Source organism: Bombina bombina, chromosome 7 (assembly GCF_027579735.1).
Source record: "Bombina bombina isolate aBomBom1 chromosome 7, aBomBom1.pri, whole genome shotgun sequence".
Lineage (NCBI taxonomy): Eukaryota > Metazoa > Chordata > Amphibia > Anura > Bombinatoridae > Bombina > Bombina bombina.
In genome coordinates, this window is record NC_069505.1 from 134,240,728 (window position 1) to 134,257,156 (window position 16,429).

Below are 16,429 nucleotides of genomic sequence, written 5' to 3' on the forward strand. Positions count from 1 at the left end.
CTAATGGAAAATTAATCATTTCAATCATTCTAGCAGTTAGATACCTAATCTTCAAGAAGTGGAAGTCAAGAAAGTTACCAACAGTATCAGAGATTAAGAATTTTCTAAAGAAACAATGTATTCTAGAGCAGCGAGACATTAATATTGATGAGGAACCAGATATTAAGTCCTTCTTTAAAAAATGGGCACCTTTTATCAAATCACTTACAAGGCTAGAAATTGATCAAATAATATATCCCTTTCAAAACTCAGAACTGGTACTCCTAGGAATATGGTAAAGTGAGATGTAATGTATCTTCCTCCGGTATGGTGTGTGGGGGGGGGAGCCTCCCCTCTCCCCTTTTTTTTTTTTTTTCTTCTTTTTTTTTTTTCTTCTTTGTGGGTGTCTTGATAGTATATATACATACTGCAAGGGGAAGGAGCAGAGGGAAGGAACGCTGTTGGTTCATTCCCCGGTCGTGTTTTGCTGTTTTTTGACCGTATACAGAAAGTTGGGGAAAGGGGGGGGAAGAAAAAGAGAGAAAAAATATATTCAACAGAAAAATGATAAGATTAAGAAATGACAGAATGGAACTCAATTAATATAGGCAGAAAGAGTCTATAAAATATTGGGGGGCTTTTCTTTTTCTCCTTTGTGGAGTGCTGATTGATGTTGAGCCTCTATTTGTTTATTCCTTTTTTTTCTTTGCTTTTTTTTTTTTTTCTTTCTCCTGAAATCATGTGGAAAATGTATAATCTGTTGAATATAATAAAAATGATTTATAAAAAAAAAAAAAAATTGCATGCTCTATCTGAATCATGAAAGAAAGAAAATTGGGTTCAGTGTCCCTTTAAAATGAGGTAAATACAACCTTAGATGAACAACAATACACGACATATTACACAGTATCATGATTTATTTAACAAAAATAAAGCCAATATGTGCTGGTGTGCTTGGAATCATTGTCCCGTTGCTGACCCAATTTCGGCCAAGCTTTAGATGTTGGACAGATAGCCTCACATGTGACTCTATAATACTTTTGCATACAGAGTTTGTGGTTGACTCAATGAATGCAAGCTGTCCAGGTCCTGTGGTTGCAAAACAAGTCATAATTATTATGCCTCCACTACCGTGCTTGACAGTTAGTATGAGGTGTTTGTGCTGATATGCTGTGTTTTGTTTTTGCCAAACGTGGCGCTGTGCATTATGGCCAAATATCTCCACTTTGGTCTTGTCTGTCCAAATGACATTGTTCCAGAAGTCTTGTGGATTGTTCAGAAGCAACTTTGCAAACCTAAGCTGTGCTGCCATATTCTTTTTAATGAGAAGAGCCTTTCTCCTAGCTACTCTTCCATACAAACCATACTTGTTTAGTCTTTTTCTAATTGTTCTGTCATGAACTTTAACATTTAAAGGGATAGTAAACTCAAAAATGATTTGAACTTGTTTTAAAACCTCATTATATATAAAAGATATTTGCAATTGGTACCTATTAAATGTTTATGGTAATTGTCCTGCAATTTGTACTCCAAAATGCAAATTCGCCAAACCCACGATTGTCCTCATTATGCGGGCCCTATAATGATGTTCTACCTAGGTAGAAACATCATGGCGGTTCGCATGCACATTCAAATAGTTGTCTGGTTAACGCATGTGCATATCTGTTTCCCTCTGTCCTCTCTCCTAATCAAGTGCTGGATGTGGACGGAGACGTATTGTAAGCAATAGTAAGTATGTAACATTCACTTAGCTATTGCTTACAATCTCGCTTATGTCATATGAAAGAACAGTAAAGATGGCGTCCGGGTCATTTAGTATCAAGCGCGCATGCAATTGCCCTTACAGTGTACTGCGCATGCGATCTTCAGCGAGATAGTACATTATAAATATTCAAATTACATGTGCAATGCTGCAGCACAATTGGACTATGCTTTATCCTTCTTTTATGGGCAGTCGTCGGAGCAGTTTATTGGGGGGGGGGGGGAAGTACAAAATATATATATTTAGAAGCTTCATTTTTAAATATAAGTAAGTGGATTTAAAACTGTAAATATTAATGTATCAAATCATTTATTTTATTTTCATGCAATTTAGCAAACATTTCTATACCATTAACATACTAACTGAGGCCTGTAGACTCTAAGATGTAACTCTTGGGTTTTATGCAATTTATCTGAGCATTGCATGGTCTGACCTTAGGGTGAATTTGCTGGGACGTCTTTATTAAGAGATGTCCTGTCAATAGCCTTAATAATTTCTTCATCTAATATAGGTTTGTTCAGTTCAACTAAATTCTCAGACAAAATCTGAGGCAATTTACAGTTTGCCCAAAATTATTCTTTATTCTTTTCAGATATTTTTTTATCCCTATATATATTCTTGAAATATTTAGTGAACTCCAACTTAAAGGGATAGTCTAGTCAAAATAAAACTTTCATGATTAAGATAGAGGATGCAATTTTAAGCAACTTTCTAATTTACTCCTATTATCAATTTTTCTTCATTCTCTTGCTATCTTAATTTTAAAAAGCTGGAATGTAAGCTTAGAAGCCGGCCCATTTTTGGTTCAGCACCTGGGTAGTGCTTGCTAATTGGTATCTAAATGTAGCCTTCCAATCAGCAAGTGCTACCCATGTTCTGAACCAAAAATGGGCCGGCTCCTCAGCTTACTTTCCAGCTGTTTTAAATAAAGATACCAAGACAACGAAGAAAAATTGATAATAGGAGTAAATTAGAAAGTTGCTTAAAATTGCATGCTCTATCTGAATCATGAAAGTTTATTTTTGAGTAGGCTATTCCTTTAATATCCTCACTTTGGGTTAATCTTACATCTTGTACCTTTATTGCCTCTATAATATTCTTACCTCTATCTTGCTTCTTCAGGTTAGCTAATAATTTATCAGCACAAAGTGTAGCGGAGCACCGGTACAAATGTTTAAAACAAAAACTCTTTATTAATCCAAAATAGTTTAAAACAACAGGATAAGGGTGTTATTCCCCTAGTAGGAGTCAGCTCGTACAGCTGACATGTTTCGGCGTCAATGCAAGGTAAATTCTATTGGCTGATCCAATCAGCCAATCGGATTGAAGTTCAATCCGATTGGCTGATTAAATCAACCAATCGGATTTTTCCTACTTTAATTTTGATTGGCTGATAGAATCCTATCAGCCAATCGGAATTTGAGGGACGCCATCTTGGATGACGTCATTTAAAGGACCAGCCATTCGTCGGGTAGTCGTCGTGCAGGAAGGATGCTCCACGTCGGATGTCTTCAAGATGGAGCCGCTCCTCGCCGGAAGGATGAAGATAGAAGATGCCGCTTGGATGAAGATTTCTGCCAGATGGAGGACCTCTTCTGCCCCGATCGGATGAAGACTTCTGCCCGGCTGGAGGACCACTTGTGCCCGGATCCGATGAAGACTTCGGCCCGGCTGGGTGAAGACGGCTCAAGGGAGGGTGATCTTCAATGGGGTAGTGTTAGGTTTTTTTAAGGGGGGATCGGGTGGATTTTAGAGTAGGGGTGTGTGGGTTGTGGGTTGTAATGTTGGGGGGGCATTGTTCTTTTTTTTTTACAGGTAAAAGAGCTGATTACTTTGGGGCAATGCCCCGCAAAAGGCCCTTTTAAGGGCTATTTGTAATTTAGTATAGGGTAGGGCATTTTATTATTTTGGGGGGCTTTTTTATTTTATTAGGGGGCTTAGATTAGGTATAATTAGTTTAAACTTCTTGTAATTTTTTATTTTTTGTAATTTAGTGGGGGGGTTTTGTACTATAGTTTAATTTAATTGTATTTTATTTTAGCTAATTGTAGTTAATTAATTTAATTTATTTATTGATAGTGTAGTGTTAGGTGTATTTGTAACTTAGGTTAGGATTTATTTTACAGGTAATTTTGTGATTATTTTAACTAGGTAGCTATTAAATAGTTATTAACTATTTAATAGCTATTGTACCTAGTTAAGATAAATACAAAGTTGCCTGTAAAATAAAAATAAATCCTAAAATAGCTACAATATAATTATTAATTATATTGTAGCTATCTTAGGGTTTATTTTATAGGTAAGTATTTAGTTTTAAATATGAATAATTTAGTTAATAATAGTTATATTATTTAGATTTATTTAAATAATAATTAAGTTAGGGGGGTGTTAGGGTTAGACTTAGGTTTAGGGGTTAATAAATTTAATATAGTGGCGGCGACGTTGGGGGCGGAAGATTAGGGGTTAATAAATTTAATGTAGGTGGCGGCAGTGCAGGGGGGTCAGATTAGGGGTTAATAAATTTAATGTAGATGGCGGCGGGGTCCGGGAGCGGCGGTTTAGTGGTTAAACACTTTATTTAGGTGCGGCGGGGTCCTGGAGCGGCGGTTTAGGGGTTAATACATATAATGTAGGTGGCGGTGGGCTCAGGGAGCGGCGGTTTAGGGGTTTATACACTTTATTAGGTATTGCGGTGGAGGATTGCGGTTGACAGGTAGATAGACATTGCGCATGCGTTAGGTGTTAAGTTTTTTTTTGGAAGGCATTTTAGGGAGTTACGGGGCTCCAATACTCAGCGCAAGGCTTGCTACGGCTGCATTTTATGGTGAGGTGAAAATGGAGTAAGATTTCTCCATTTTCGCCACGTAAGTCCTTGCGCTGGATATTGGATACCAAATTGCGCGTCTTTTATATGTTAGCCTATGGGTAAAAAAACTACGTCCGACGGGTGAAATATACGTGCCGCATTTATATGCGGCGCTGTATATAGGATACCAAAAATGCGCAAAAAACTGCGTCTACGGCTTTGCGGGCGACGCTGCATATCGGATGGGGCCCCTAGTTGTTTTTTTTCCTGTAATAAGACAACATCTGCACATTGTCTTGAAAATTAAAGGGACACTGAACCCAATTTTTTTTCTTTAATAATTCAGATAGAGCATGCAATTTTAAGGAACTTTCTAATTTAATCCTATTATCAATTTTTCTTCATTTTCTTGGTATCTTTATTTGAAAAATACAGGAATGTAAGCTTACGAGCCGGTCCATGTTTGGTTCAGCACCTGGGAAGCATTTGCGGATTGGTGGCTATTATTATTATTTACAATTTATGGAGAAATTTGTTACGTCCTTTTACGCTTCAATCCTTAGCGCTGTGGTAAACTGGGTTCCAAAAATAAAAAGTTGCACAAAACACAACAAAAATACATTACAAAGTACACTCATAAAGTACACTATTAACCCCTAAACCCCCCCCACATCGCAAACACTAAATAATACTATTAACCCTTAAACTGCCATCCCCCCACAATGCAAAGTTATAAATTAACATCTAAACCCCTAACAACCCAAATTAAAATAGCCCTAAATTAACTAAAAAAAATCCTAACTACCTTAAAAAAAGCAACTTACCTGTACAAAAAAAAACTTACCTGTAAAATTAAATAAAAACATATTACTTTTAAAATAAAAACTACCTGGGGCGTGTCCGGGCAGTGGCCACGATCGGTCGCAAATCTGGTCACTGCTAAGGAGATAAAGAGCCAGGTTGGTAATGTCCCTTCAAGGCCTTTTTCACTTCAATTTATTATCTTGGACTTACCAGGGTCATAGCTCTGATGTGAAGATATATACCGCCTAAGGTTGCTATGGATATTTGAAAGTCTTGGCCTATACTGTCATGTTTTGTAACAAATTTTCCTAAGACTTGTAACATGTCTTGACTGTTTTGTAATTGTTTGAAATTATATCCAATAAAAAGAATATATATTAAAAAAATAAAAAAGATATTTTGCAGATTATCTACTATTTCAAGCTTCAACTGACTCTACTGGATCTAGATAAAGAAGTGTGAGCTGATTCTGATGATCTAAGTTTTGGCAGAGTGACATTGGCAGTTCTCTGGACTGGACCGCTGATGTTAGAGGAGGCGGCCTACTTGTCAACAACCTCCTCCTCCGCAGCCCGGGGTAGAGCAGTATCATGTACTCTACTGCAACTTTACATGTCAGCATGGAGGACCTGTACATGATCTTGCACAGTTTCATGGAGTACTTTGAGCATATAATTTCTCAAAGGATAGACAGTCTCACAGCACTTTGCCGCAGTGTGGTTGTGAAAAGAGCTGCCCCATTAATCGGCACGGGTGAGATCACTGACGCACGTGATCTACAGTGGGTAAAAATTATGCAAGAGGTTTTGTCATATCGGACCGAGTCGGGGTTGTGCAGGAAGAGAAGACGGGAGGTGCCGATGCCCTGCAGAGATGTGACTTACAGGCTCATGGTATTCACACAAGTATGGATATACTGCACCTTACCAGACAAAGTCTCCTTCACAGAAGTACCGGTGCCTGCTCTAAAAACAGTGCTGACATCTTGCTCCATGTGGCTGCATCAAGAAGGGCAAATTACTTTTGTGCGTGCAGGTTTGAGGTTATCTGGTATCAATTGACGGCTGGTTAGGTGCTTTGTGACTTTGAGGGACACAGCAGAACCGGAGTGGGCTGACTTTGTTTACTATCTGAGTGGATGGAGATAGCCTTTTATCTGGGAAGCTGCCCTGATTCAAGATTAACATTTTTATGCCCTCTACTAGTACTTTATCCACATTGTGCCTTTTCTTTTAAGGCTTTTAAACCTCTTATGAAGGCTGACTGTCCAGATATACGAGGATCCACAAAGTCTCCATATTCCTGTAACTCAGTCCCAATGTTATCTATTATGTTTTCTGACTAATAGATAATAGACTCTGTCACCTTCTATTGTTTATACTGTGGGGTTTACTTATTTATTGTTATTCATTTTATGTTTGCTTCCTTTACTTCTAACTTACTTAGGGAACATACGATTGTAAGCCTGCTATAGTTTTTCCTACTAGGTAGGTAGGTAATTTATGTTACAGTTTAACTTTAGTATTTAGCAGTCATTACTATTAGTTTTCATAAGGTTGTCCTCCTGCAATCTTAAGGCAAGTTCTACTAATATATTTGGTATATTTGTATTTTAAAGTTAAAAACTTATTGTATCTATTATATATGTGGTATTCCAGATACTAAATAGTGCTTTGTAAAGTTTCACTGGATAACAATATGGTGAGGAGTGTGATCTTTACTATAGTAAAATTCTTATATAACTGATTTTCATTGTGAAACAATGTAATCTTCATATGCTACAGACCTTACGTCTATGACAATGCCCCTATCTGAAGTAGATATTCTTATGCATCACTAGTCTATGGTGGATTTGTAATTTGTAGATTTTTACATCTGGCCTAGTTTCAATCATTCCCCCTTAGCTGTTGCTTGCCTTGGATATAATAGCAATTGCTCTGTTGTCAGCGTCCGAGACAGCAGGGCATTTTGTGGATGTAGATGGCAACTTTAAGTTCCTGGTTGCAAAGGTGGGAAAACATATTTTATTATTTTACTTACGTTGTCCTAGGGGAAACAAAGGCCTTTATGTGATATGTCTCATAGATTTGTTGCTATATCACTTTTAACTTTAGCTGTTGTCATGCACAGATTTTTTTTTTTAATTTCTGCTGCTCGATATGCACGATAGGAATGTGAAATTAGCACTTGTTGATGTGCTTTCCTAAAATAGCACAGGTTTGCTGGGAAAGTAAAAGAATAGTTATCTTCTAACACACACATATGGGTAACTTAATGTCACAAATGACAGATCTTGGTTTGTAGTGGAACATCTTATGAGCCTATTTCATGCCTCTAGTGCATCATAGAATGCAAGGAACAATATCTGTTGTCAAGGCAACAACAAAAATTCACACCATTCTATCAGCAGCACAACAGCTCTATCCGATACAAAGAAGAAAGAGCAAGCATTTAAATAGCCACCAGCCCATTCAATTTACTCTGATTTCCAAGGACACATGAATGGCTGGACTCCATAATTTACAGAAACTAAAGAGGTCCGATCTTAGCATGAAGGTTTAATAAGACTGCTAACCGACAAGCTTCAGAATCTTATTTCCTAATGTTACTTCACTATTTATGTATGTGCAGTAAGTTAAACATAGTAACTATAAAAACACATTATTAGTGTATCCTTCAACTGTATTTATTAAATGATGCATTTAATGGCACATTGTGTACACTACTATAGTTGATCAGTGCAGCACTGCATGTGTGTAGTTCTCTAAGTGTGCTAGTTCATAAGTGTAGAGAGAGTTATAACAACAGAGTTATTATATATATATATTATATATGGATATTAACAATATAGAACAGCGACTGGTATATAATTGGAACATAATTGGAACTTTTTAATCTTTTTAATCCTGCTTACACTGCTGTCTCTCCTCTCTCACTAGGTATGTGCATAAGGACTCCATTCTAACCCTGCAACACATATTATAACTGCTTATTCCCCCTACAAATCTCTATATATCTCTGGTATGTGCATAAGGACTCAATTTTAACCCTGCAACACATATTATAACTGCTTATTCCCCCTACAAATCTCTATATATCTCTGGTATGTGCATAAGGACTCCATTTTAACCCTGCAACACATATTATAACGGCTTATTCCCCCTACAAATCTTTATCTGTCTCTGGTATGTGCATAAGGACTCAATTTTAACCCTGCAACACATATTATAACTGCTTATTCCCCCTACAAATTTCTATTTATCTCTGGTATGTGCATACGGACTCCATTTTAACCCTGCAACACATATTATAACTGCTTATTCCCCCTACAAATCTTTATCTATCTCTAGTATGTGCATAAGGACTCCATTTTAACCCTGCAACACATATTATAACTGCTTATTCCCCCTACAAATCTTTATCTATCTCTGGTATGTGCATAAGGACTCCATTTTAACCCTGCAACACATATTATAACTGCTTATTCCCCCTACAAATCTTTATCTATCTCTGGTATGTGCATAAGGACTCCATTTTAACCCTGCAACACATATTATAACTGCTTATTTCCCCTACAAATCTCTATCTATCTCTGGTATGTGCATAAGGACTCCATTTTAACCCTGCAACACATATTATAACTGCTTATTCCCCCTACAAATCTCTATATATCTCTGGTATGTGCATAAGGACTCCATTTTAACCCTGCAACACATATTATAACTGCTTATTCCCCCTACAAATCTCTATATATCTCTGGTATGTGCATAAGGACTCCATTTTAACCCTGCAACACATATTATAACTGCTTATTCCCCCTACAAATCTCTATATATCTCTGGTATGTGCATAAGGACTCCATTTTAACCCTGCAACACATATTATAACTGCTTATTCCCCCTACAAATTTCTATCTATCTCTGGTATGTGCATAAGGACTCCATTTTAACCCTGCAGCACATATTATAACTGCTTATTCCCCCTACAAATCTTTATCTATCTCTGGTATGTGCATAAGGACTCCATTTTAACCCTGCAACACATATTATAACTGCTTATTCTCCTTACAAATCTTTATCTATCTCTGGTATGTGCATAAGGACTCCATTTTAACCCTGCAACACATATTATAACTGCTTATTCCCCCTACAAATCTCTATCTATCTCTGGTATGTGCATAAGGACTCCATTGTAACCCTGCAACACATATTATAACTGCTTATTCCCCCTACAAAACTCTATCTCTGGTATGTCTGTATTACCTTAAAAACACATTATTAGTGTATCCTTCAACTGTATTTATTAAATGATGCATTTAATGGCACATTGTGTACACTACTATAGTTGATCAGTGCAGCACTGCATGTGTGTAGTTCTCTAAGTGTGCTAGTTCATAAGTGTAGAGAGAGTTATAACAACAGAGTTATTATATATATATATTATATATGGATATTAACAATATAGAACAGCGACTGGTATATAATTGGAACATAATTGGAACTTTTTAATCTTTTTAATCCTGCTTACACTGCTGTCTCTCCTCTCTCACTAGGTATGTGCATAAGGACTCCATTCTAACCCTGCAACACATATTATAACTGCTTATTCCCCCTACAAATCTCTATATATCTCTGGTATGTGCATAAGGACTCAATTTTAACCCTGCAACACATATTATAACTGCTTATTCCCCCTACAAATCTCTATATATCTCTGGTATGTGCATAAGGACTCCATTTTAACCCTGCAACACATATTATAACGGCTTATTCCCCCTACAAATCTTTATCTGTCTCTGGTATGTGCATAAGGACTCCATTTTAACCCTGCAACACATATTATAACTGCTTATTCCCCCTACAAATTTCTATTTATCTCTGGTATGTGCATAAGGACTCCATTTTAACCCTGCAACACATATTATAACTGCTTATTCCCCCTACAAATCTTATCTATCTCTGGTATGTGCATAAGGACTCCATTTTAACCCTGCAACACATATTATAACTGCTTATTCCCCCTACAAATCTCTATCTATCTCTGGTATGTGCATAAGGACTCCATTTTAACCCTGCAACACATATTATAACTGCTTATTCCCCCTACAAATCTCTATATATCTCTGGTATGTGCATAAGGACTCCATTTTAACCCTGCAACACATATCTATCTCTGGTATGTGCATAAGGACTCCATTTTAACCCTGCAACACATATTATAACTGCTTATTCCCCCTACAAATCTCTATATATCTCTGGTATGTGCATAAGGACTCCATTTTAACCCTGCAACACATATTATAACTGCTTATTCCCCCTACAAATCTCTATCTATCTCTGGTATGTGCATAAGGACTCCATTTTAACCCTGCAACACATATTATAACTGCTTATTCCCCCTACAAATCTCTATCTATCTCTGGTATGTGCATAAGGACTCCATTTTAACCCTGCAACACATATTATAACTGCTTATTCCCCCTACAAATCTCTATCTCTGGTATGTCTGTATTACCTTAAAAAAAAAAAAAGCTTTCTTTTCTGTGTCCTTCCAGTTTGATAAGAAAGGTGCCATCTGCAATGTTTGCTTATGCCTTGATTGATCCTGCTCTAATTTATGACCTTTGCTAATTAGGATCATGTGACTGTTATTACCCCAGCTTGTTCCATTCAAGCTTAGCTTTCTAGATCAGTGCAGCACTGCATGTGTGTAGTTCTCTAAGTGTGCTAGTTCATAAGTGTAGAAAGAGTTATAACAACGAGTTAAGTGTGCTAGTTCATAAGTGTAGAGAGAGTTATAACAACTGAGTTAAGTGAGCTAGTTCATAAGTGTAGAGAGAGTTATAACAACAGAGTTAAGTGTGCTAGTTCATAAGTGTAGAGAGAGTTATAACAACGGAGTTAAGTGTGCTAGTTCATAAGTGAAGAGAGAGTTATAACAACGGAGTTAGACAAAGTAGTGGACAACAGAGATAAGTACTTTCAAATTCCCACAATTAAATGCAAAGAGAGAGAGTTATAACAACAGAGTTATTATATATATATATATTATATATGGATATTAACAATATAGAAAAGCGACTGATATATAATTGGAACATAATTGGAACTTTTTAATCTTTTTAATCCTGCTTACACTGCTTTCTCTCCTCTCTCACTAGGTATGTGCATAAGGACTCCATTCTAACCCTGCAACACATATTATAACTGCTTATTCCCCCTACAAATTCTTATCTATCTCTAGTATGTGCATAAGGACTCCATTTTAACCCTGCAACACATATTATAACTGCTTATTCCCCCTACAAATCTTTATCTATCTCTGGTATGTGCATAAGGACTCCATTTTAACCCTGCAACACATATTATAACTGCTTATTCCCCCTACAAATCTTTATCTATCTCTGGTATGTGCATAAGGACTCCATTTTAACCCTGCAACACATATTATAACTGCTTATTTCCCCTACAAATCTCTATCTATCTCTGGTATGTGCATAAGGACTCCATTTTAACCCTGCAACACATATTATAACTGCTTATTCCCCCTACAAATCTCTATATATCTCTGGTATGTGCATAAGGACTCCATTTTAACCCTGCAACACATATTATAACTGCTTATTCCCCCTAAAAAATCTCTATATATCTCGGGTATGTGCATAAGGACTCCATTTTAACCCTGCAACACATATTATAACTGCTTATTCCCCCTACAAATCTCTATATATCTCTGGTATGTGCATAAGGACTCCATTTTAACCCTGCAACACATATTATAACTGCTTATTCCCCCTACAAATTTCTATCTATCTCTGGTATGTGCATAAGGACTCCATTTTAACCCTGCAACACATATTATAACTGCTTATTCCCCCTACAAATCTTTATCTATCTCTGGTATGTGCATAAGGACTCCATTTTAACCCTGCAACACATATTATAACTGCTTATTCTCCTTACAAATCTTTATCTATCTCTGGTATGTGCATAAGGACTCCATTTTAACCCTGCAACACATATTATAACTGCTTATTCCCCCTACAAATCTCTATCTATCTCTGGTATGTGCATAAGGACTCCATTGTAACCCTGCAACACATATTATAACTGCTTATTCCCACTACAAACTCTATCTCTGGTATGTCTGTATTACCTTAAAAAAAAAAGCTTTCTTTTCTGTGTCTTCCAGTTTGATAAGAAAGGTGCCATCTGCAATGTTTGCTTATGCCTTGTTTGATCCTGCTCTAATTTATGACCTTTGCTAATTAGGATCATGTGACTGTTATTACCCCAGCTTGTTCCATCAAGCTTAGCTTGCTAGATCAGTGCAGCACTGCATGTGTGTAGTTCTCTAAGTGTGCTAGTTCATAAGTGTAGAAAGAGTTATAACAACGGAGTTAAGTGTGCTAGTTCATAAGTGTAGAGAGAGTTATAACAACTGAGTTAAGTGAGCTAGTTCATAAGTGTAGAGAGAGTTATAACAACAGAGTTAAGTGTGCTAGTTCATAAGTGTAGAGAGAGTTATAACAATGGAGTTAAGTGTGCTAGTTCAAAAGTGAAGAGAGAGTTATAACAACGGAGTTAGACAAAGTAGTGGACAACAGAGATAAGTACTTTTCAAATTCCCACAATTAAATGCAAACATGCTACACTTTCTAATGTCTGCAAATTTCTATCTATCTCTGGTATGTGCATAAGAACTCCATTTTAACCCTGCAACACATATTATAACTGCTTATTCCCCGTACAAATTTCTATTTATCTCTGGTATGTGCATAAGGACTCCATTTTAACCCTGCAACACATATTATAACTGCTTATTCCCCCTACAAATCTTTATCTATCTCTGGTATGTGCATAAGGACTCCATTTTAACCCTGCAACACATATTATAACTGCTTATTCCCCCTACAAATCTTTATCTATCTCTGGTATGTGCATAAGAACTCCATTTTAACCCTGCAACACATATTATAACTGCTTATTCCCCGTACAAATTTCTATTTATCTCTGGTATGTGCATAAGGACTCCATTTTAACCCTGCAACACATATTATAACTGCTTATTCCCCCTACAAATCTTTATCTATCTCTGGTATGTGCATAAGGACTCCATTTTAACCCTGCAACACATATTATAACTGCTTATTTCCCCTACAAATCTCTATCTGTCTCTGGTATGTGCATAAGGACTCCATTTTAACCCTGCAACACATATTATAACTGCTTATTCCCCCTACAAATCTCTATATATCTCTGGTATGTGCATAAGGACTCCATTTTAACCCTGCAACACATATTACAACTGCTTATTCCCCCTACAAATCTCTATATATCTCTGGTATGTGCATAAGGACTCCATTTTAACCCTGCAACACATATTATAACTGCTTATTCCCCCTACGAATCTCTATATATCTCTGGTATGTGCATAAGGACTCCATTTTAACCCTGCAACACATATTATAACTGCTTATTCCCCCTACAAATCTCTATCTATCTCTGGTATGTGCATAAGGACTCCATTTTAACCCTGCAACACATATTATAACTGCTTATTCCCCCTACAAATCTTTATCTATCTCTGGTATGTGCATAAGGACTCCATTTTAACCCTGCAACACATATTATAACTGCTTATTCCCCCTACAAATCTCTATCTATCTCTGGTATGTGCATAAGGACTCCATTGTAACCCTGCAACACATATTATAACTGCTTATTCCCCCTAAAAAACTCTATCTCTGGTATGTCTGTATTACCTTAAAAAAAAAAGCTTTCTTTTCTGTGTCTTCCAGTTTGATAAGAAAGGTGCCATCTGCAATGTTTGCTTATGCCTTGTTTGATCCTGCTCTAATTTATGACCTTTGCTAATTAGGATCATGTGACTGTTATTACCCCAGCTTGTTCCATCAAGCTTAGCTTGCTAGATCAGTGCAGCACTGCATGTGTGTAGTTCTCTAAGTGTGCTAGTTCATAAGTGTAGAAAGAGTTATAACAACGGAGTTAAGTGTGCTAGTTCATAAGTGTAGAGAGAGTTATAACAACTGAGTTAAGTGAGCTAGTTCATAAGTGTAGAGAGAGTTATAACAACAGAGTTAAGTGTGCTAGTTCATAAGTGTAGAGAGAGTTATAACAACGGAGTTAAGTGTGCTAGTTCATAAGTGAAGAGAGAGTTATAACAACGGAGTTAGACAAAGTAGTGGACAACAGAGATAAGTACTTTTCAAATTCCCACAATTAAATGCAAACATGCTACACTTTCTAATGTCTGCAAATTTCTATCTATCTCTGGTATGTGCATAAGAACTCCATTTTAACCCTGCAACACATATTATAACTGCTTATTCCCCCTACAAATTTCTATTTATCTCTGGTATGTGCATAAGGACTCCATTTTAACCCTGCAACACATATTATAACTGCTTATTCCCCCTACAAATCTTTATCTATCTCTGGTATGTGCATAAGGACTCCATTTTAACCCTGCAACACATATTATAACTGCTTATTCCCCCTACAAATCTTTATCTATCTCTGGTATGTGCATAAGGACTCCATTTTAACCCTGCAACACATATTATAACTGCTTATTTCCCCTACAAATCTCTATCTGTCTCTGGTATGTGCATAAGGACTCCATTTTAACCCTGCAACACATATTATAACTGCTTATTCCCCCTATAAATCTCTATATATCTCTGGTATGTGCATAAGGACTCCATTTTAACCCTGCAACACATATTACAACTGCTTATTCCCCCTACAAATCTCTATATATCTCTGGTATGTGCATAAGGACTCCATTTTAACCCTGCAACACATATTATAACTGCTTATTCCCCCTACAAATCTCTATATATCTCTGGTATGTGCATAAGGACTCCATTTTAACCCTGCAACACATATTATAACTGCCTATTCCCCCTACAAATTTCTATCTATCTCTGGTATGTGCATAAGGACTCCATTTTAACCCTGCAACACATATTATAACTGCTTATTCCCCTTACAAATCTTTATCTATCTCTGGTATGTGCATAAGGACTCCATTTTAACCCTGCAAGACATATTATAACTGCTTATTCCCCCTACAAATCTCTATCTATCTCTGGTATGTGCATAAGGACTCCATTGTAACCCTGCAACACATATTATAACTGCTTATTCCCCCTACAAAACTCTATCTCTGGTATGTCTGTATTACCTTAAAAAAAAAAAGCTTTCTTTTCTGTGTCTTCCAGTTTGATAAGAAAGGTGCCATCTGCAATGTTTGCTTATGCCTTGTTTGATCCTGCTCTAATTTATGACCTTTGCTAATTAGGATCATGTGACTGTTATTACCCCAGCTTGTTCCATCAAGCTTAGCTTGCTAGATCAGTGCAGCACTGCATGTGTGTAGTTCTCTAAGTGTGCTAGTTCATAAGTGTAGAAAGAGTTATAACAACGGAGTTAAGTGTGCTAGTTAATAAGTGTAGAGAGAGTTATAACAACTGAGTTAAGTGAGCTAGTTCATAAGTGTAGAGAGAGTTATAACAACAGAGTTAAGTGTGCTAGTTCATAAGTGTAGAGAGAGTTATAACAACGGAGTTAAGTGTGCTAGTTCATAAGTGAAGAGAGAGTTATAACAACGGAGTTAGACAAAGAAGTGGACAACAGAGATAAGTACTTTTCAAATTCCCACTATTAAATGCAAACATGCTACACTTTCTAATGTCTGCATTAACCTTTTCCTCCCTTCTCCTTAAAGTCACAGCTCTTCCATTCACAAACAGCACTCAGAACATTCATATTTATCCTTCTCTTATACCTTCCCCCCTCTACAAACCACATGAACTCTATTCCTATCTCACATCCCTCAGCCAGCCATGCTTCACTGATCCTAAATGTAAACACTCACATAAGACACATTCTCATCTCCTTTCACTCACCATCTTTCTTCTTCTTGTAGCTGGAGATGTCTCACCTAACCCAGGTCCACCCTCTGCTTCCCTCAGATCACTACCCCAAATGACACCTCATACACCTTGCCCACGTAACCCTCTAAACCTCATTAACGGCACCTCTATTAGTACA